Genomic DNA, 24,715 nt, shown 5'->3' on the forward strand with positions numbered 1-24,715 from the left:
TTTTGGAGAGGTTTTTGCTATAGGGCACGTGCGCTCACCAGAAAGACAGAGAGACAGAAAGCAAGTAATCACCCCCCGGAGGGATGGCCACGTTGCAATCCCTTCTCCTCCATTCTCCTCTCGGGATCTTGAGCATGCACGCACACGCGCCCGGCGTGAGTTTAAGCCACCGGACCTGAGGCTCAAACCGTGGTCAACTACATGGAAGTCCAGAGACATAGCCATTACGCTAACTGCTGGTCCCCTGGGAAAAGCAATTTCAACCAAGAATACTATACCCGGCAAGATTATCCTTCATATGGGAAGAAAACACAAGAACATTCTCAGATAAACAAAACCTGAAAGAATTTGCCAGCACCAGACCAGATCTCCAAGAAGTTCTCAATGGAGTGCTATGTCTGGAAAATTAAATGCAGACACACAGAAATAAGAGTTCAAAAACTAAGAAAATGGCCAACTTAATCATAGGGACAAGTCTTGAGTTGAATATTATATCCCAGAATTCAATTGGAAAGATCAAACCACAACAGAAGATAGATTAAGTACATGAGGCTGAACCGGTGAAATAGCATTCTGTGACTTTTGACTAAAATATTGGTGTTCTTCTAGGTTTTGTTGTCCGGTTTTAAGAGTTTTTGTCCTGTCTTGACCTGTCGATAGGTTCATGTGCCTACTATTTGAACAGAATCCTAACCTGTTTCCTGGCTTTAAGTTTTAAGCCAAGTTCCTTAGCATTTCTTTGATTTATTAAAGTTAAAACTGCTTTTCTTGAAAAATAAACAAAAACACTTACTACCCTATTGTGTGCTAGTTCTATTCTGGCTGTGCTCATCCTATTAGGCTAAACTCTGGAAGTGATTCTAAACTGCAGCCTTTGCTAGAATCTAGTGCTAAATAAGCAGTATAAATGTTAACAAAAAAAAAAAAAAAAGAATATCAGTTTAGGGGGCTGGTGCAAATGATGAATTGCACATTGTTGAAGTAGAGGCAATGAATTATGAAGGCAGTGCAATTAAAGTAACACTGGCAGCGTTGAAAATATCTGTACCACCAATGGTTTCCCTTGGAGGCTTTGAAATAACACCACCTGTGATCCTAAGATCGAAGTGTGGTTCAGAGCCTTTGTATACTAGTGCACAGTACTTATTAGCTGTGAAGGAAGATGCAGAATCAGAAGAAGAGGACGTAAAACTCGTAAGTATTTCTGGAAAGTAATCTGCCTCTGGAGGTGGTAGCAAGGTTCCACAGAAAGAAGTAAGACTTGCTGCTGCTGCTGCTGCTGCTGCTGCTGATTTTGAAGATGAGAAAACAGAAGAAAAATCTCCAGTGAAGAAATCCATATGATCTACTCCTGACAAAAATGCTCAAAAATCAAACTAGAAATGGAAAAGACTCAAAACCATCAACACCAAGACCAAAAGATCAAGAACCATTCAAAAAACAGAAAAAAAAAACTCCTAAAACACCAAAAGAGCCTAGTTCTGTAGAACACGTTAAAGCAAAAATGTAAGCAAGTATTGAAAAAGGTGGTTATCCTCTCAAAGTGGAAGCCAAGTTCAACAATTACGTGAAGAACTGCTTCCAGATGAATGACCAAGAGGATATTCAAGATCTCTGGCAGTGGAAGAAGTCTCCTTAAGTATATGGTTTGTTAAAATTTTGTCTTTTTCATTTCTGTAACAGTTGACTTCTGGCTATCATTGTTATGATGCAGAGTGATAACTTTCTTTACTGAGGAGATGACTACAGAACTTAAGCTGAAATATTGTTTTCAGGGACTAATAATGAAGATTTTTCTGCTGAGGCTTCTCCCTCCAGATTCATTTCTAGATTTGTAGGATAACCTCTGTATCCTTCTCTCCATCTCTCTGTGTCTCCCGGTGTCTCAGAATTGGCTTTTAGATAAATTTTTAAGATACAGTTTTCTCTGTACTCTCAAGCCCCTCCACTATCTTGTTAATTTGTGCCTTTCCCCCCACCCCCTGCCTTTTAAGAGCAGCACAAACCCAGGTTCACCCTGAGATGGCTACTGAACTTCAGCTGTGAAATATTGTTTTCAGGGACTAAAAACGAAGATTTTCTGCTGAAACTTCTCCCTCCGGATTCATTTCTACATTGGTAGAGTAACCTCTATATCTTTCCCTCAATCTCTGTCTCAGTGTCTCCCTATCTCTCTTAATATTTGTAATGTATTTTACATTCATTCACAGACATCATCACAGCTTATAAAATGCGATTTCCCATCCAGAACACACTGTAGAGTCACTTAATCATATGTGCCCCTCCCATTTAGGAAAGGCACAAACACAGGCCCATCCTGAGATGGCTAAACTTCAGCAGTGAAATATTGTTTGCATTTCTGGCCCTTTAAAATTAAAATATAGGGACCAGCAGTTGGCATAATGGCTATGTCGTTGGACTCCCAGGTAGTCGACTGCAGTCAAGTCCCAGACCCAGTGAATTAAATTCATGTGTGCATGCATGCCCAAGATCCCAAGAGAACAATGAGAAAGGACTGCAGCATGGCCATCTCCCCAGAGGGTGATTTCTTGATTTCTGTCTCTCTGTCTTTCTGGTGAGTGCACATGCCCTTTAGCAAAAACTCTCCAAAAAAGAATTAAAATATAAAAAATTTTATTGTATTTATTTTTTTCTTCTTTCCTCTTTTTTTTTTTCTTTTTCTTTTAACTTTATCCCTTGGCTTCTCAGCCTCCACACAGATGTGTCTAGACAGGTCTAAGTGAACAGAATCCAAACATCTGATTATGATTATGGTCAGAATATTCTTCATTCAATTTCCACTGAATCTGACACACAAAGAGTGAAAAACGAAATGGAAGAGTGATTGCAGATCACCTCTGTCCTGGTCTAGGCAGTCGAACAGGTTTTCTGAGGGAAGGAGTGAGAGACGGAACAAAGGACACAGTGTTACAACTCTTTAGGGTTGTCCGGAGACGATGCAGTGTCACAGCTCAGGGTCGTCCTGCAATTGTGGGCCAGGGATTATAGTTATATACATGTTGGTGGGCCGTGATTGGTTGAATGAAGGATAGTAAAAAGGTGGGTTATGATTGGTTGCTTTTGTGGACTAATCATGAGGTGCCGGATATGCAAATCTGAGGGATTTTAAGCTTACTGATTTGCTATGGGAAGTGGCCAATCAGAGTATGGTTTTGAAGGTGAGGTTTTTGAAGGGGAGCCAATTGTGGCCTTTGTAATTGTTTACTCTCTGAGCCTAAGATGGCAATAGTAAGAGACTCATGAAAATGGCCTCGGCAGACTCACTGTTGCGCAGCCTCCCACACATCTCCTCCAGCACACCTCTAAATGATCAGATTGAATTTCCAAGAACTAGGAAGGAACACAAAACCAATCAGATGAACAAAAATGACCGAAGGGGCACAAGAAATATGAGAAAGCAAGAAAATACCTCTCCTCCAATGGAATAAAAGTATCTTCTTTTCATACACAGACAGTACAATGGATCTCATGGAAATGTCAGAAAAAAAATTAGAATATTCATAGTGACAAAGCTAACAGAGATGTAAGAGAAGAGAGATAATGAACTCCACAAAATGCAGGAGAAAAGAGACAAGTTCCAGGAGGTGAAGAAGTCTTTGCATGATCTGTAAGAGGAAATACACGCCATTAAAAAGAACCAAACGGAGCTGTTAGAGATGAAGGTTGTGATACGGGAAATCAAAATCTCCCTTGAAATATTAAAAGTAGATTAGAGGTGCGCTCCAAGCCAAGACCCCTCACCCGTCTACATGGATGCCCCCGGCCTGAGGCTCCAGTCCCTGGTGCCTGCTGCCTCTTCCCCGCCTCGGGGTCCATGCCGCGGTCTAGGCCCTGGCTGGCTTTGCCCTTTCGGGCCCAGCATTCTGAGCCCCTCTTCTTCACACTTGAACTGAACGGGTGCAAAAGGCTGGGAGAAGAGTCTGAAACCGGGGAGAACTTCTTCCTCCCAGGCCTGACTAGGAACACTTCTTGCGAGTTTCCCGGAGGCATGGCTTAACCAGTCTCGTTCAGGGCCAGTTTAGGAATACTCTGAAGACAGTAACTCCGAGCCAAATGTGAATTTGGAAAATCAGTACTATAATTCCAAAGCATTAAAAGAAGATGACCCAAAAGCAGCATTAAGCAGTTTCCAAAAGGTTTTGGAACTTGAAGGTGAAAAAGGAGAATGGGGATTTAAAGCACTGAAACAAATGATTAAGATTAACTTCAAGTTGACAAACTTTCCAGAAATGATGAATAGATATAAACAACTATTGACCTATATTCGGAGTGCAGTCACAAGAAATTACTCTGAAAAATCCATTAATTCTATTCTTGACTATATCTCCACTTCTAAACAGAATTCTGATTTTTTTGTGTCAGATAGATTTACTGCAGGAATTTTATGAAACAACACTGGAAGCTTTGAAAGATGCTAAGAATGATAGACTATGGTTTAAAACAAACACAAAGCTGGGGAAATTATATTTAGAACGAGAGGAATATGGAAAGCTTCAAAAATTTTACGCCAATTACATCAATCCTGTCAGACTGATGATGGGGAAGATGACCTGAAAAAAGGTACACAATTGTTAGAAATATATGCTTTGGAAATTCAAATGTACACAGCACAGAAAAATAACAAGAAACTTAAAGCACTCTATGAACAGTCACTTCACATCAAGTCTGCCATCCCTCATCCGCTGATCATGGGAGTCATCAGAGAATGTGGTGGTAAAATGCACTTGAAAGAAGGTGAATTTGAAAAGGCACACACTGATTTTTTTGAAGCTTTCAAGAATTATGATGAATCAGGATGTCCTAGACGAACCACTTGCTTAAAATATTTGGTCTTAGCAAATATGCTTAACGAAATCGGGAATAAATCCGTTTGACTCACAGGAGGCCAAACCATACAAGAATGATCCAGAAATTCTTGCAATGACAAATCTAGTAAGTGCCTATCAGAATAATGACATCGCTGAATTTGAAAAGATTCTGAAAACAAATCACAGCAACATCATAGACGATCCTTTCACAAGAGAACACACTGAAGAACTTCTGCAAAACATCAGAACACAAGTGCTCATAAAATTAATTAATTAAGCCTTACACAAGAATACATTTCCTTTTATTTCTAAGAAGTTAAACACAGATGTAGCTGGTGTGGAGAGTTGCTGGTGCAGTGCATATTGGATAACACTATTCATGGACAAACTGATCAAGTCAACCAACTCCTTGAACTAGATCATCAGAAGAGGGGGTGGTGCAAGATATACTACACTAGATAAATGGACCAATCAACTAAATTCTCTCAACCAGGCTGTAGTCAGTAAACTGGCTTAACAGAGAACAAGCTTTTACATACATACTTAGGCAGCAGTGCAGAGATGTAATCCTTAAAAGAACTGGGAATGGCAAAACTACTGTCGGTTGATGTGTCCTGAAAATTATTGGAGTTATAGCAGAAGTGCTTTTTTGATCAACTGGTTTGTGTTTTGCTGCTGCATTTATCCCAAGAAAAAACAGCTTTAATCTCCAGAAGAAAACCAAAATATCATGGGATTTATGCTGTATTGACATCTTGCCCTAAACACACAACATCATAGTAATTTGTCATGGGCAACATGACCAGAGAGAAGATTTTTGTCATGATTTTAAATACACTGACACGCTACTGGTGGTTAAATTTAAACATGTTTTACCTGCAGAAATTCTCTCACAAATAACCTGCAATAACTTGAAATGCATACCCTTTTGAACACTTCCTTTTCTCATGTATACATTAAAATGTTTGCTGCATTTTGCAAAATGTCAATTCTCCAAAAATGTGTCCGTATCTTTCTGTACCTGCAGTGTAGTAAAGGTTTAGACGAAACCCCATAATTATAGTGGCATACTGTCACTTAGGTTTCAAGCAGCAAAATAAACAGTACAGCTCAGAAATTATAAGAAAAAAAAAAAAGTAGACTAGATCACAGAGAATTGTATGTAGAAGACAGAATCACTGACCTAGAAAATCCCCCACAAAGACTGAGAAAATAGCCCCCCAGAATGAGTATGATATATGAGAAATACTAGATACCATTAAATGTCCAAACATCCTGATAAGAGGTATCCCAGAAGGTGAAGAGACTAATCAGGGCATTGATAATCTATTCCATGAAATTCTGGGAAAAAACCTTTCCAAACCTAGAGAGGCATTCGAATACCCAGACCCAAGAAATACAAAGGACCCCACAAAGAGTCAACCCTAGATCTTCTCCAATGTACATCATAGCCAGATTTACCAAAACCACAGAGATAAAATACTAAAATTGGCAAGAGAAAAACGTCAAATTACTTCAAAAGAAAATCCCACGAGGCCAACATCAGACCTCTCGTCAGAAACAATGCAAGGGAAGAATGGGAAAATATATTCAAAGTATTATGTGAAAAACAATTTCGACCAAAAATACTGTATCCAGCAAGATTATCCTTCATATGGGAAGAAAAGATAAAAGCATTCTCACATAAAACCTAAAAGAATTTACCAACACCAGACCAGCTCTTCGAGGAGTTCTAAAGGGAGTAGTGTACCAAGAAAACTAAGACAGCCAAATAAGAAAACAAAAAATGACCAAGAAAAAGACCAACTTAGTGGTAGAGACAAGTTCTGAAATATCAATAATAATGTTGAATGTTAACGGAAAGGTCAGACTACATTAATACTGCAAATTCAACCAAAGAGAGATTACACTAGACTGAACTGATGAAATAGAAATCTAAGACTTTTTAAACATTATTGATTTTCTTCTATGCTTTATCTTCCAGTTTTAAGGATTTTTGTTTTAAGTTTTTGGGTTCAGCAATTTGATAAAAAGAAAAGATTTTTTAAATTTAAACATAAACTTTTCTCCCTTCCTTACCCCTTTGCAATTGGAATATATGTGTGAGCATTCTTATTTTTGGCAGAATGGTTATTTGCATAAGTTCAATAATACAATAGTATCTGTTGCCATGCATCAGAAATTGAATTCTTACGGGGCTTTGTGCAAATAACAGGCCAAATTGAGATTAACCTAATTTTTTTTCTTTGCAAATAAGTTAGTTTATACCTCTCTTTAGTAAAAGGAGGGAGAGAGAAAAAAACATTATAGAAGAAAATTACAGTACACTTGTCACTAAATTCTAGCTTTGTCCATACTTTAAGATCTTTTGTGAATCAATAAAATATGAAAAAGATAGTTTGGTATGGGCAGGATGGAGAGGAAAAGGGAAGGAAAAAATGGGTAAAAGTATGCTTAATTGATGAAAATTGAGAAGCTATTTGCTGATGAGAGAGAAAAAAACATTATAGAAGAAAATTACAGTACACTTGTCACTAAATTCTAGCTTTGTCCATACTTTAAGATCTTTTGTGAATCAATAAAATATGAAAAAGATAGTTTGGTATGGGCAGGATGGAGAGGAAAAGGGAAGGAAAAAATGGGTAAAAGTATGCTTAATTGATGAAAATTGAGAAGCTATTTGCTGATGATAAAGTATATAGTAATATCCTTGTCTTGACTGACATGCATGGTATTTGTGTTCAAAAAAGAAATGTATACTGTAAATACATGTGATAAAATATAAACATAAATCAATTAATTTTTTTTAAATGTTGTCCAAAATTCTTTAGTTTTTACAGACAGAACTCCACCCTTTGCATGGTTCTAAGTATATATGAATGTTATGAAAGGGTTGTAGTAGTGGTGGTCAGACATGGAAATGGTGGGGAGACAAAAATATACATGTGAAATAAACTCAATCCTTTAATTTAAAAAAAAAATAACATGATGATAATGATGGAAGGGTGGCAAATGGACTTAACATCATGCCTCAAAGAGCTGGAAAATTTTCTCAACAACAACAACAACAACAAAAAAAGCAAAAAGTGCCAAAGAAGAGAAATACTAAAGATTCAAGCAGAAATAAATTAAATAGAAAATAAACAAACTATACAGAAAATAAATGAAACCAAAAGCTGATTCTTTGAAAAGATAAACAAAATTGACACACCCTTAGCTACATTAAGAACAGAGAAAGGAACTACAAATATCAAATTCACAATGAAACAAGCAATATTACAACAGACATAATGGCAATTAAAATGTGTCATTACATAATACTATGAACTATACACCAATAAACAAGAAAACATCAATAAGATGGACAAATTCCTAGACACATATAATCTACCAAAATTGGATCAGAAAGACATAGAAAGCCTTAATAGACCCATAACACACCATGAGATTGAATCAGTAATAAATAACCTTCCAACAAAGAAACGTCCAGGCAACTGGGTTTTGCGACTGGGCAGAGTCTCATGTGGTGCACTTGTGTGCAATGTGTTTTTCCTTTTTGGATTAAAAACATTTTTTCTTTTTCTTTTTGGTTGTTTTGGGTTTTGTTTTTTGGGGGTTTTTTGGTTGTTTTTTTGTTTGTTTGTTTGTTTTGTCTCTGTCTTCTTTTCCTTTTTCTTTATTTTTCTCCTTACTTTCTTACTCTGCTATTTAGCCTCCATACTAGACAGGCACAGCAGCCAAGTTTCTGAATACTTTAGGATCATAGAAATCCTCAACCCTTACTGAACCTGCTGAAGAAACTCTATAAATTTGAACTCAAAACCTCTTTCTGTGGATATCACATTGCAAAACACAGTAGAGGAGAGAAATTGTCTCAGAAGTAAGTTACAGTTGGGACCTGCAGTTAGCGTAATAGCTATGTCACTGGACTCCCATGTAGTCAACCATGGTTCGAGTCCCGGACCCGGTGGCTTAAACTCACGCCAGGCGCGTGTGCATGCGTGCCCAAGATCTCAAGAGGAGGATGGAGGAGAAGGGATTGCGGCGTGGCCATCCCCCCTGGGGGGTGATTTCTCACTTTCTGTCTCTCTGTCTGTCACTGTCTGTCTGGCGAGTGCATGCGCCCTATAGCAAAAACCTCTCAAAAAAAAAAAAAGAAAAAAGAAGTAAGTTACAGTAAAGTACATGATCTTACAGTTGCAGAAACCTTCTCTAAGCTATTAGCCTAAAGTGAAAGCACCACCGAATGACTAAAATTCTGAGAAAACAGACTACAGAGTGACCAGCAGGGAGAAGTACAGAGCTGCAGAGAGTGTAGAGCATTTCCTCCCACATGCCACTGAACTCTCAGTTGAAACCCCGCAGTTCTGCCCAGGTACATCTATTCCATAGAAACTGTGAGGCCTTTGTAATATCCAGTTCCAAGGTCAAAAACACCAGTTGCTTGGTGAACATCAGGGAAACGGAACTCTAGAGAGATTGCAGATCATCTCCTCCCACATATCTCTGAATGCTTCAAATTAACTCCAAGAAATTAGGAAAAAACATAAAATCTATCAGATGACCAGAAACCACTGCAGAGGCACAAGAAACATGCGAAACAAAAAAAATCATTCCCCCAAGGGAAAAGAACAACCCTTTATGATTCACAGACAGTACAATGGAACTTGTGGAAATGCTCGATAAAGAGTTCAGAATATTGGGAACCAGCAGTTAGCATAATGGCTATGTTGCTGGACTCCCACGTAGTCGACCGCGGTTCGCATCCCGGACCCAGTGGCTTAGAACTCACGCCGGACGCGTGTGCGTGCGTGCCCTAGATCCCTAGAGGAGAATGGAGGAGAAGGGATTGCAGCATGACCATCCCCCCTGGGGGGTGATTTCTTGCTTTCTGTCTCTATGTCTCTCTCTGTCTGGCGAGCGCACATGCCCTATAGCAAAAAAAAAAAAAAAATCCTCTCAAAAAAAAAAAGAGTTCAGAATATTCATAGTGACAAAACTAAAGAAGATAAAAATATGAGAAACAATGAATTCCAGAAGGTCCAAGAGAAAAGAGACGAGATACAAGAGGTGAAATAGTTCTTTCACAATCTGAAGGAAGAAATATACAGCATAAAACAGAGTCAACAGAGCGGTTAGAGGTGAAGAATGTAATACAGGAAATCAAAATCTCTCTCAAAAGTTTTAAAAGCAGAAAACACCATACATAAGATCAAATCTTGAATGTTGAAGACAAAATCTCCAACCTAGAAAAAAATCACCAAAAAGATTGAGAAAATAACACAAAAACATAACCATAATATATGAAAAATACTAGATACCACTAAGCACCCAAACATCTGGATAACTGGTATCCCAGAAGGTGAAGAAATTGATAAGGGCACTAATGATCTACTCCATGAAATCCTAGAAGAAAAGTTTCCAAACCTAGAAAGGCAGACCCAAGAAATACAAAGAACCCCTAATAGAATCAGCCCAAAAAGATCTTTTCCAAGGCACATTATAGCCAGATTGGCCAAATCCACAAAGACAAGAGAACTAAAACTGACAAGAGAAAAACATCAGGTTATTCCATCAGGCTAATATCGCCCCTCTCTTTGGAAACAATGCGAACAAGGAAAAAATGGGAAAATATATTCGAAGTGTCAAATGAAAAACAATTTCTAGGACCAGCAGATGGTGTAATGGCTACATTGCTGGACTCCCATGTAGTCGACCATGGTTCGAGTCCCAGAACTGGTGGATTAAACTCACACCAGGTGTATGTGCATACGTGCCCAAGATACTGAGAGGAGAATGGAGAAGGGATTGTGGTGGCCATCCCCCCTGGGGGGTGCTTTTTGCTTTCTGTCTCTTTCTCTCTCTCTCTGTCTTTCTGGTGAGCACATGTGCCCTATAGCAAAAAATCTCTTCCCCGCCCACCAGAAAAAAAAGAAGGAAAAACTATTTCAATCAAGAATACTATACCCAGCAAGATTATCCTTCATAGGGGAAGAAAAAAAAAATCAATAAACAAAACCTGAAAGAAAGAATTTACCAACACCAGACCAGCTCTCTAAGAAGTTCTAAAAGGACATTACCAGGAAAACTAAAGTCAGAGACAGAAATAAGAGAACAAAAAGCAATCAAGAAAATGCTAGGGACAAGTCCGGAAATATAAATAACAACACTGATTGTTAACTTCCAGGATTGAAATGGAAAGATTGAACCATAGTAACACTGAAAATTCACCAGAAAGAGATTAATTACATTAGATTGAACTGGTGAAATAGAATTTGACTTTTAACCAAAACAGTACTAATTATTTTACTATGCTTTCTTTTCCAGATTTAAGGATTTTGCTTTCTATTGTGCTGTTGGTAGGTTCAACAATTTGTTAAAACACTGTTTTTGCTTGATTGCTTTTTAAATTTGAAACAAACTTTTATCCCTTCCTGACCCCATTGTAATTGAAAAATATTTTTGAGTATTCTTACTTTGTGGCAGAAGGGTTAATTACATAAGTTCAATAACACCTGTTGCCTTGCAACAGAAATTGGAAATACTTGTTATTGACAGGGCTTTGTATTCAAATGTCGTATCTGAAGATATGACAAAAAAAACTATGGAACTAAGGCAGTTCTCAAGAAAGCCACAGAAGCTCTTGGAAAGATTGCCTAGTACCATAAACAGTTCTGCCTGACAAAGAGGATTAGAGAAGCCACATGAAAGAATTTGTACCATAAAATAAACTGAACTTTTCCAATCCAGCATTGTAATCGTTAGAGATTGCAAAAGAGCAGCCACAACCAGAGGATTACTATGAGGAAGACTTTGAAGGAAGAAAAAGAGACTGATTGTTGCTTGCAGGGGTAAACCACAGAATACTTGGTAGGCAGAACTGAGGTTCTTGTGTGAATTTTGTGCTGGGTTTTAGATTCTCAACAGTTTTAGTAGTTGACATATATTTTCTCAAAAATATTTAAAACTGTACTGTCTCTGTTATAGTCACAAACAAAATTATAACAAGTATTTTAAAAGTTATCTTTAAAATTCAGGATTTTTTGGAAATTTTGAAATTTGTTTAACTCTCAAAAACTACAGAGTATAAGCAAATTTTTTTAATAAGTAAAGTAAATGTTTGTGAGGAAACAGTGTAAGTAAATAAATTAATTAAAAAAAAAAAAAAAAACACCTACAGCTAGTATTATACTGACTAGGGAAAAGCTAAAAGCTTTCCCACTAAAAACTCATATAAGACAAGGATGCCCATGTTCTTCACACCTTTTCAATACAGTGCTGATAACCCTAGTCAAAGCAATCAGAAAGAAAAGAAAAGACATTCAAATATTGAAAAAAAAAAAAAGAGGTGAAATAATACCTATTTGTATATGACAAGATTGTATACATAGAAGACCCAAAGATATCCATGCAAAAACTCCTGAAGTAACAAATGAATACAGTAAAGTGGCAGGATACAAAATCTGCATACAAAAATCTATAGCATTTCTATATACAAACATCAAGTAGACTGAGGTAGAATTGAAGAAAATAATCACATTTAGCATAACCACAAAAAGTATAAGATACCTAGTAATAAATCTAACCAAAGAAGTCAAAGACTTCTACAAGGAAAACTATTAAAATCTAAAAAAAGAAAGAAAGAAAAAATTACACAAAAAGTGGAAGAACATCCTATGTTCCTAATTTGAAAGAATTAATATAATTAAAATGGCAGTTCTACCCAAATTAATCTACATATTTAATGCAATCTCAATCAAACTACCAGAGATATTCTTCACAGATCTAGAGAAGAGAATCACAGACTATGTCTGGAATCATAAAAGACCCCACATTGTCAAAGCAATCCTGTGCAAGAAGAATGAGTAGGAGGCATCTCACTCCCTGACCCCTAAATATTATTACAAAGCTGTGACAATCCAAACAGCATGGTATTGGCACAAAAACAGATCTGTGAACCAATGGAATAGAAAAGAGACCTAAGAAATAAACTCCAAAACATATAGACAACTGATTTTTGATAAAGGGTACCAGTCAATCCAATGGGAAAAAAGAAAACCTCTTTAGCAAATGGCGCTAGAAAAACTGGGTAGCCACCTGAAGAAAGATTAATCTGAACCCCTTCTTCTCACCACTGATAAAAATCAACTCAAAGTATATATCAAAGATCTAAACCAAAGGCCTCAAATTATAAAAACTATTTCTGTAAAATACTTGGGGAAACTCTGTTAGAGATCAGAGTAGACAAAGACTTAAATAAAACCCCAAAGCATAGGCAATAATCCCAAAAATAGACAAGAGGGATTATATCAGATTAAGAAATTTCTGCACAGCAAAAGACACAGTTACTAGTGTGAATCAACAACCCTCAGAATGTGAAAATATTTTTATAAACTATGCCCCAGATAAGGGACTGATAACCAGAATACAAAGAGAACTGAAGCAGCTTACTGAAGGAGAAAAAAAATAAAAATAAAAACAAAACAAAACACACTCACACCCACAAAAATCAACCCAATTAAAAGATAGGAAAATGAGCTGAACAAACAACTCTCTAAGGAAGACTTATGAATGGCCAAAAAGCATATGAAAAAATGCTCAACATTACCTATCATAAGGGAAATGCAAATCAAAGCAAAAATGAGATTCTACCTAATCCCAGTCAGAAAGGCTAAGATTAAAAAGCAAAAAATGGTAAATGCTGATAAGGCTTTGATGTAAAGGGAGTTCTCCTACACTGCTGGTGAGAATGTCAATTAGCCCAGTGACTGTGGAGAACAATATGGAGGATTTTTGTAGGGACATGTTTGGAGAGAAGCCCTGAGGATATGGGGACATACTCTAAGCAAACATCACCTGTCCCTATTAGCTATAGCAAAACCTTAAAGCTTGTCCTTTCCTTGATCCTTACTGCAGGCTGAGACAAGGGTGGAATTTTCTAGGGGACTTCCAACAGATACATCTGATGAAATTTAGGAAACATCCTGACCCCCAATTAGTAAAATCCGACCCTTGCTCTGCCTCTCTAAGATTCTATAGCCTTATCAAAGCCCTTTGATTTGCAAGAAAGTATCCTCTCCACACCTGTAATGGCTTCTCTTCACTAGATAAGAAATTTACTGGGATTTCTCTTTGATATGGATGTAACCAGGATATACACCTGGCCCAATATGCCTAAACCCTTATAGATTTGTTACCTGCTTATTGCCTGTGAAACATCAACTTATCTATGGTATATCAAGCACACATATATAGTGGTGCTTTGCTCTATAAATAAAGGCACTCAGTTTGCCTGGGCAGCACAGGTTGCTTGGCCTGCTTAGGCTCAGACCACCTGTGTCCATTGCTACTCTGTCTCTTTGTCTCTTTCTTTCTGCTTTCTCTTAGATCGAGCTAAGCCCGGAGAAGACACCAACAGTTTTTCATAGATTTACAAATAGGACTACCATATGATCCTTCAGTTTCACTCTTGGATATCTACCCAACAGATAGGAGAACACTCTGTTGGGAAAGTGCTTGCACATCTATGTTTACTGGAGCATTATTCACAATTGCTAAGACATGGAACCAACCCAAATGTCCATGAACAGATGAATGGACTAAAAAAGTGTGGCACATATACTCTATGGAATACTACTCAGTCAAAAAAAAAGAAAAGAACACCTTGGCATTTGATATAAAGTGGATATAGAAGATTTACTGCTGAGTGAAGCAAGCTAGGCCATAAAAGAAACATTGTATGTCTCCACTTAATATATAGACTGTCTGCACTCTATGACGGGGACTGAAAGATTAGAGGATACAGAAACGTGGAAAATGGTTATAGATATTGGAGATAGTATGGGAAGAGGCTGAGAGAAGGAAGAAACAGACAGGATAGCTATCAAGGAGAAAACAGAGAAGACCTTTAAAAGGAACACAGAAATAGAGGATTGTTGATAACATGTATGGTAACTTCAGCTGGACTGGTGTGAACTGCATTCTTGTTGTGTAACTCATTTTACAAGCTGTAGTAATATATAATAAAATTAATCAAAATAAAATAATTTTAATAATTTTAAAAATAGAGACACATGGTCCTGCAGGTGGTATGGTGGTTGAGGTAATGGACTCCCACATGGCTGACCATAGTTCAAGTCCCAGACCTGGCAGCTTGCTCTCTCATTTTCACTCTCTCTGTGTCTCTCTGGTGAGCACAGATTTAAACTATGGCCAGCCATGTGGGATCTAGCTTCCCCAACCACTAGGCTGTAGGGCTGACCCCAGAATTTGTTCATTTGAATCAGTTAACTGCCTGTAGAATCAACATCACTCTTTTTTTTTGGCGGGAAAGAGATATTTTTTCTATTGGGTGCATGCACTCACCAAAGAGACAGAGACACAGAAAGCAGGAAATCACCCCCAGGGAGGATGGCCACACCACAATCACTTCTCTATTCTCCTCTCAGGATCTTGGGCATACATACACACATGCCTAGCATGAGGTTTAAGCCACTGGGTTTGGGACATAAACTGCAGTCAACCATATGGGAGTCCAGCAATATAACAATTACTCCATCTGCTGGTATCCAACATCACTCTTTCTAGGAATATACTATACACAATCTCTGCAACATATGATTTACATATCCAGAATAAAACTCAGAATCACTGTACATGGCAAGAAACAGGAAACTTGTACTCAAGGTAAAGAAATCACTAGAAACAAACATGGGTTTTTCATGTACAAGATGGTTAAACCATGAATGAATACCTTTAAATACTTAAAGGAAAATATAAAAATATGAGGAATCTCAGTAAAAAAGAAAGTAGAAAAATATGGAAAACTTAGAGCTGTACAATATAATCATTAAAATGTATGGTTGGGTTTGACAGCAGATTATAAAAGGCAAAAGAAAACAAGGTTAGACAGCTTTCCTAATGACTAACCTTTATGACACAGGCTCAGAACAGGTAAGATAATTTAGAAAGCACTCCGATGTATATGCAGTTGGACTTTTAGAAGGAAAAGAAAGAAAATGAAACATAAAATCTACGTTTAGAAACGATGGTTAAACCTTCCCAAATTTTGAGAAAGATGACAATTTACAGATCCAAGAATACAAGGACTTCTAATAAAAATGGATACAAAGAAAACTACTCTATGGCACATCACAGTTAAGGTGGCAAAATGCAAAGACAAAGACATAGAAAGCAGTCAACCAACAACACATGGCAAACTTGGTATAACCACCTACAAACAATAGCTGACTTCTCATCAGGAACAACAGAAGAACATCTTTCAAGTGCTGAAATAAAACACACTTTAACTTGTGATTTGATATATCCACTAAAACAATCCTGAAAAAAAAATGTGAAATTAAGACATTTTTAAGTAAGCAAAACTAAGAAAATTCATAGCTACTAGGCCTATATGACAAGAATGCTAAATGAAATTCTTTAGATGAAAAGAAAATGACATATAATGTTAACTAAAATGGATATATAGGAAAGAATCACAGTCACCAAAAACAGTAAATGTATAGGTAAGCCTAACAGATTATGTTATTTCCTGTCTTAATTTCTATAAAACAGATAAGACTGTTTAAAATAAAAATTACAATATATGGAAGACTCATAGCTATATAATCTAATATGTCACCATGGGCCAGCCAGTGTGATAGTGATTAAAGCAGCAGGATCTCACATGGACAACTGTGCAATTCAAGTCCCAAATCCTGAAACTTGAGAAACACACAGACTACATTCATGTGTGCCCAAAATCCCAAAAGGAGGGAAACACAGACTACAGACTGTGGTGTAGTCATCCCTCAGGGAAGGTGTTTTCTCACTTTCCTGCTCTTTCTCTCTCTAGCAAATGCATACACATCTAGTGAAAACTTATTTTTAAAATACATAAACAGATACATATATAAACAATAGCACAAAGGACAGGAGTCATAAATGGAACTTGCATATTTAAAAAGAAAAACTTTATTTTATGTAAAACAATATACTATCAGATATATCATAATGAAAACTTTTTTTTAAAGAGATTTTTGCTAAAGGGTGTGTGTGCTCATCGGAGTAACAGAAGAGAGACAGAAAGCGAGTTATCACCCCAGGGGTAATGATTACACTGCAATCCCTTCTCCTTCATTCTCCTCTTGGAACTTTGGGCATGCACGTACACATACCCAGCTTGAGTTTTAAGCCACCGGGTCCAGAATTCGAACCACAGTCGACAACGTGGGAGTCCAGCAGTGTAAACACTATGCCATCTGCTGGAAAACAAAAACATTTTTAAATTCAGAGATCAGAGAGTGGCACAGAAATAACAACCCAACACTCTGCAAGATTAATCCACACAGGAAGGTTCTAGGTTTCCATCCAGAAGGCTTCCCTGAGTATGTCAGGCACGCTGCCCCTGATCTAGGGGTAGCTAAAGCTAGAGGTGGATCTGGTATCATAACCCTGTTGGGAACGCTGTCTCTCTCTGTTTGTCTCCTTCTCATGGATGTAATATATAAATAATCTTATTAATGTATATTTTAAAACCTTAAAGTAACCAAAAATAATGCAACAAAGTTTTGCTAGGACTTTCTATAACAATGTATCAGACTTGGTGGCTTAAACAACAGAAATTGATTTTCTGACAGTTCTGGAGGATGATCAAGAACAAGTTGTCCACAGAGCTGGTTTCTCCTAAGGCTTGACTCTTTGGCTCACATATCAGTTTAATTATTCAAACAGAATACTAAAAATGTGATTAATTTGAAAAATAGATAACAAAACAGAAGTCCTAAATTCAACCATAGTTTAATGTAAAAGAAGTACATACTTATGTAATGGCAGAGACTGTCATATTTGATAAAAATACACAGACTCGTGCTCGCTTTAACAGCACATATACTAAAACTGGAACAATACAGGGAAGATTAGCATGGCTGCTGCACAAAGATGACATGCAAATTCATGAAGAGTTCCATATTTTCATTAAAAGCAGGTTGGATCATGAAGAAGAACGAATCCTGAAGGTAAAAGACAAAACCTCTGACCTAGAAAAAATTATCAAAAACACTGAGAATATTACCAAGAAAAATGAGAATAAACGAAAAATACTAAATACCATTAAACACCCAAACATCCAAGTAATTGGTATCCCAGGAGGTAAAGAAACTAATAAAGGCACTGATAATCTATTCCACGAAATCCTGAAAGAAAACTTTCCAAATGTAGAGAAGCACTCAAACATTCAGACCCAAGAAAGACAAAGAACCCCAAATAGAACCAATCTGAATAGCCCGATTCGCCAAAACCAGAGACAAAGACTAGTTAAGAAGAGAGAAAGGGAGGGCTCCCCGCAAACCCCAGTGCCAGTCAGGATAGAAAGCCTCCAGGTTCCTCCGCCTCTGTCGGACTGGGGCCTCTGAGTGCAGCTTCAGGGCTGCAAAGTTCTCCCCCAGCCAGGGCTCCCCCATAGACCCCAGTGCCAGTCAGGTATGCAAACGTCTCACTCTTGTTCTGCTCTGTACCTTCTAACTGTTTTCTGTCTGTAAAAAATTAAAAAATAAAAAAAACGGTTTTGCCATGTGTGCACCTCTCTCGGGTTAACTGATCTCTTCTTCCTTCACGTAGGATAGAAAGCATCCAAAGTCCTCCACTTCTGTCTGAGTTGGGAAAATCACACCACACGGTTTTCCATTTTTAACCCAATTTCATTTTCTGTGAAGTAATTTTTAATTTTTTCCTCTTTTTCTCATAGTACTTTCCTCCTCCTTTTTCCCTTGCTCTCTCTTCTTCAATTTCCTGCTTTTTTTCTTTTACCTTACATTCCTGTTTACTGCTCAGTGCTTACCCACTGACTAGAGATTACTAGGTGTGTAGTAGATAAATTCTTAAAAGTGTTAGTTTTAGGAAAATCTTTGTACCTCACGATAGTCATTGCAAATACTGAAATTGCCCTTATGAATTCAATTGCAAAACTCCTGCCTTTTCTGCACTGGATAACACAGTAGAAGGGAAAAAATAGCACTGAGTTATTTCACAGTAAGGAAACGCATGGGCTCACAGTTTCATAATCCTTCTCTAACAAGTTAGTACATTAACAAATGACTAAGAATAGGAAAAGAGCTTCAAATATATCTCCAACAAGGGAACACTGTAACTTGTCTCCACGGAGGGAACTATTAGAGAATATCACCAAATGTCAGAGAAAGAATTCAGAATATTTATGGTAACAAAATTCTATAATTGAGCTCCAAGAGATGAGTAAGTCCTTTCACAACATGAAAGAATTGGACTCCATAAAAAAGAATAAAAGAGAACTGTTAGATATGAAGGCTATAATACAGGAAATTAAAACCTCCCTCAAAAGTATTAAAAGCAGGTTAGACCATGCAGAAAGATCGAATTTCAGAAAAAGACAAAATTTTAACTTAGAAAAAATTATCAAAAATACTAAGAAAACAGCCAAGAAAACAGAGCATCACATACAAGAAATACTAGATACCATGAAATGTACAAATATCCAAATAATTGATATCCTAAAAGGTAAAGAATCTCATAAGGGAATGAATAATCTATTCCATGAAATCCTGGAAGAAAACTTTCCAAGTCTAGAGAGGCATTCAAACATAGAGACCCAAGAAATACAAAGAACCCCAGGTAGAATCAATCCAAGAAGATCCTCTCCATGGCACGTTATACTAGATTGACCAAAACAACAGACAAGATACAAAGATTGGTGAGAGAGAAATGTCAAATCACCTACAAAGACTATCCCATCAGGCTAACACCAGATCTCTCATGTGGTACAATGCAAGCAAGGAAAGAATGGGGAAATATATTCAAAGTGTTGAATGAGAAACAATTTCAACCAAGAATACTTTACCCGGCAAGATTATCCTTCATATGGAAAAAGAAACTAAAAACATTCTCAGATAAATAAAACCTGATACAATTTACCAACTCGAGACCAGCTCTTCAAGAAATTCTGAAAGGAGTACTATACCAAGAAAACTAAGACAGACAGCAACAAGAGAACAAAAACTAAGAATATGGCCAACTTAATTTTAGGGATGAGTCTGGAAATATCAATAATATTGAATGTTAATGGATTAAATTCTCTGATCAAGAGACAAAGACTGGCTGAATGGATTAAAAATCAGAAACCCTCCATATGCTACCTACAAGAAACCCATCTCATGGATAAAGAAATATATAAACTAAAAGTGAAGGGCTAGAAAAAGGAATTCCATGCAAATGGAAACCAAAAAAGAGCAGGAGTCACCATACTGATTTTGGAAAAAAAGTAAATGGTCTAATTAATCGAGAATATATAACACTTATAAATATCTGTGGACCCAATTCAGGAGCACCCAAATATGTAAAAGAAAGACTGCTAGATCTAAAATGAGAGATAGACTGTAACAAACACACTAATTATTAGAGATCTCAACACAACATTATTTCCTTTACACAGATCAATGAGACAGAAAATAAGCAAAGAGATTCAGGACCTCAATGATACCATAAATCAGATGGACTTAACAGATATCTACAGAACATTCTACCCAAAAAAAAAAAAAAAATATATATATATATATATACCTATTTCTCAGCCCACCATGGTACCTTCTCAAAGACTGACAACATGATAGGGCACAAAACAAGCCTTTGCAGATTCAAAGGCATAGAAACTATATCCAGCATCTTCTCTGACTATGATGGAATAAAACTTGATATAACCTCAGGAGAAACCCTCAAAAACACACAAATAGGGAACCAGCAGTTAGCATAATGGCTATGTCGCTGGACTCCCACGCAGTCGACCGCAGTTCGCGTCCTGGACCCGGCAGCTTAAAACTCACGCCAGGCGCATGTGCGTGCATGCCCAAAATCCTGAGAAGAGAATGGAGAAGGGATTGCAGCGTGACCATCCCCTCTGGGGGGTGATTTCGCGCTTTCTGTCTCTATGTCTCTGTCTGGCGAGCGCAAGCGCCCTATAGCGAAAACCTCTCAAAAAAAAAAAACACACACACAAATACATGGAAACTAAATAACCTATTTCTGAATGACTTCATGAGTACTGAAGAGATTAAGACTGAAATCAAAAGATTCATGGAAATAAATAGTAATGAGTACAGGAGCTTCCATAATCTATGGGACACTGCAAAAATAGTCTTAAGAGGGAAGTTCATAGTAATTAGTCCAAGCAGAAAAAGATGGAAAGGTAGCAAAAGGATAACCTAACATTGATGCCTTGGGGAACTGGAAAACCAACAACAAAACCAAAAAAAGAAAAAGAAAAAAAAATTCCAGTAAAAAAGAAATAATACAGATTTCAGCAGAAATAAATGAAATAGAAAATAAGCAAACTATACAGAAAATAAATGAGGGCAAATGCTGGTTGTCTGAAAAGATAAATACGATTGACACACCATTAGCTAGACTTATCAACAAGAAGAGAAAAGGGAATCAGATACATCAAATTCACAATGAATCAGGCAACATTACAACCAACATAACAGAAATACAAAACATCATTAGAGGACACTAAGAGTGACTATACGGGGAAAAAAAAATGGATGAGATGGACAAATTCCTGGAGATGTATAATCTACCAAGATTGGCTCAAGAGGGCATTGAAAGCCTGAAAAGACCTATAAAAAGCAATAAAATTGAATTGGTAATAAACCTCCAACAAAAAAAAGCCCAGGTCCTGATGGCTTCACTGCCGAGTTTTACAAAACTTTTAAAGAAGAGTTAACCCCCATTCTAATCACACTGTTTCTAGAGATCCAAAAGGAAGGAACCCTTCCAAACTCATTCTATAAAACCTCCATTACCTTCATTCCCAAAACGGATAAGGATACAACAAAAAAGGAAAACTACAGACCTATATCTCTGATGAATGTAGATGCAAAAATCCTCAACATGATACTTGCTAACTGTATTCAACAGTATATAAAAAAGATTATTCATCACAACCAGGTGGGCTTTATTCCAGGAATACAAGGGTGGCTCAACATATGCAAGACCATAAATTTAACACAGCATATTAACAGAAAGATAAAAACCATATGATCACTTCAATTCATGCTGAAAAAGCATTCAACAAAATACAACATCCTTTCCTGATTAAGATGCTCAGTAAAATTGGCATAGAACGATCATTTCTGACCACAATAAAAGCCATCTATGGAAAATATATAGCTAACGTTATACTGAATGAAAAAAAGTTTAAAGATTTTCCACTAAAAACTGGTACAAGACAAGGCTGCCCACTTTCTCTGCTACTATTCAATATAATACTGGAAGTCCTAGCCAATGTGATCAAAAAAGAGAAGGCAATAAAAGGCATTCCAATAGCAAAAGAACTGAAATTATCTCTGTTTGCAGATTGTCATAGAAGACTCAATAGTATCCACAAAAAAACTCCTCGAAGTAATAAATGCATACAGTAAAGTGGCAGAATACGAAATTACCTTACAAAAACCTATACCATTTCTATATACAAACAAAAAGCAGACAGAGAGAGAACAGAACAAAGTAATCCCATTTACCATAGCAACAAGAAGTGTAAGATACTTAGGAATAAAACTAACCAAGGAAATCAAAGACCTCTGTAAGATAAACTATGAAAACCTTAAAAAGGAAATCAAAAAGGACACGAAAAAAGTGGAAGGACATCCCATGTTCCTGGATTGGCAGAATTAATATAATCAAAATGGCAATCCTACCAAAATTAATCTGTGTATTTAATGCAATCTTGATAAAATTACAAGAAACATTCTTCATAGATCTAGAAAACACAATTATGGAATTTGACTGGAACCATAAAAGACCCTGTATTGCCAAAGCCATTCTCGTAAGAAGAGTAGGGGGCATCTTACTTCCTGGCCCCAAAATACATTACAAAGCTGTGATAATCAAAACAGCATGGTATTGGCATAAAAACAGACATGAGGACCAATGGAACAGAGTAGAGACCTCAGAAATAAACCCCAAAACATACAGCCAACTCATCTTTGACAAAGGGTACCAGTCAATCTGGTGGGAAAAGGAAAACATTTTTAGCAAATAGTGTCGGGAAAACTGGGTATCCACCTGCAAAAGATTAATCTGAACCCCTACCTGTCAGCACTGACAAAAATCAACTCAAAGTGGACAAAATATCTAAACCTAAGACCTCAAATTATAAAACTACTGGTGGAAAACACTGGGGAAACTGAGAGACATTGTGGTAAAGACTTCTTAAGCAAGACTCCCAAAAGCACAGGCAATAATCTGAAAAACAGACAAGTGGGATTACATCAGATTAGAACCACCATATGATTCAGCAATTCCACTCCTGGTTATCTACCTAAAGGACAGGAGAACACTATTTAAAAAAATGCTTGCACATCTATTTTTATTGCAGTATTATTCATGATTGCTAAGACTTGGAACCAATCCAAATGTCCATGAACAGATAAATGGACTGAAAAATTGTGGCACATATACTCCATAGAATACTATTCAGTCATAAAAAAAAAAAAAAGACCCTGGCATTTGATAGAAAATGGATGGATTTGGAGGATCTATTGCTGAGTGAAGTAAGCCAGGCTATGAAAGAAAGATATTGTATGTATCCACTCAATATATACCGACTATCTGCTGACTATCTGCACTCTATGGTAAAGACTGAAAGACTGGAGGACATAAAAGCATTGAAAATTGTTATGGATACTAGAGACAAAGTGGAAGGAGAGTGCTAGAGGGGAAGAGTATAGTAAAGGAAGTTTAGGGGAAAAAGTAGAGCAGTAAGACATTTGTGGGACAAAGATATGATTTATTACAAATTGATGATGACGTGTGTAGTATTCTCAACTGGGCTGGACTGATGTGTATATCATTCTGGGTAAAGTCTCTATAATCTAAATGATGCATAGCGATTAAATGTATAAATAACAATAAAATTAATTTTAAAATACACATACTCAACAATTTGCTAACCAACAGAGACACACTTTAAATACAAAGACACTGACTAAAAGTAAAAGAATGGAAAAGATATATTACATAAACACTATTAATAAAAAGCTCAAGTGGACAGACCAGCCTCATAGCCTAAAGGTTATATGAGTGGGATCCCACATAGCCAACTGCAGTTCAGATCCCAGCCTCAGTGGTTAAAAAATATGCTGGGCAAGTGTGCAATATGCACACATGTCTAAAATCCTGACAGAATGCAAAAATGGAAGAGGGATCGCAGCATTGTCATGTCTCCAATGGAGAGTGCTTTCTTCCCATTCTGTTTTTCTCTTTCAAGTGCACATACCCACTGGCAATTGGGGGGGTCATATCAAGAGATATGACTACCAAAACAGACTACAAGATAAAAAGCATTACCACAGCTCAAGAGAAACCTTTTATAATGAATAGATCACACGCAGGGATGATAAAACAATTCTAAATGCGTACATGCCTAGGACAAGGTTATGGTATACCAGTAATACAACTGGACCCACCTGGGAAAGGTCCAAGGTTCACTCCCAGGACCTCCTTGAGAATGGTACACATACATAATCATGCATGCCTGTGACCTAGGCCAGCTGAGATTAGGCTGGAATGCAGTGTGAAAACCCTGTTGAGAATACCTGTCTCTCATGGAAGAAATAAATACGTAAACTTAAAAAAATAAAAAAGTATGTGCCTAAAACAAATCCTCAAAAGACATGATGCGGGACCAACAGTTAGCGTAATGACTATGTCGCTGGACTCCCACGTGGTCGACTGTGGTTCGAGTTCTGGACCCAGTGGCTTAAACTCACACCAGGCGCGTGTGCGTGCGTGCCCAAGATCCCGAGAAGAGAATGGAGGAGAAGGGATTACGGCGTGGCCATCTGCCCCGGGGGGGTGGG

General features: G+C 37.2%; 1 protein-coding gene, 1 non-coding gene and 1 pseudogene across 2 annotated transcripts in view; 2 read left to right on the forward strand and 1 right to left on the reverse strand.

Annotated features, from left to right (window-relative positions):
• Positions 1 to 24,715, reverse strand: part of LOC102480681 (zinc finger protein 883) — an 86,585-nt gene that overhangs the window by 53,514 nt on the left and 8,356 nt on the right. The window lies entirely within an intron of this gene.
• On the forward strand, positions 991 to 5,346 carry LOC102483219 (COP9 signalosome complex subunit 2-like; annotated as a pseudogene).
• Positions 17,697 to 17,803, forward strand: LOC114005409 (U6 spliceosomal RNA). The gene has a single exon (XR_003547261.1). It is a non-coding gene; the product is annotated as a U6 spliceosomal RNA (small nuclear RNA).

This window comes from Tupaia chinensis, unplaced genomic scaffold, assembly GCF_000334495.1.
Source record: "Tupaia chinensis unplaced genomic scaffold, TupChi_1.0 Scaffold143748_1, whole genome shotgun sequence".
Classification (NCBI taxonomy): domain Eukaryota; kingdom Metazoa; phylum Chordata; class Mammalia; order Scandentia; family Tupaiidae; genus Tupaia; species Tupaia belangeri.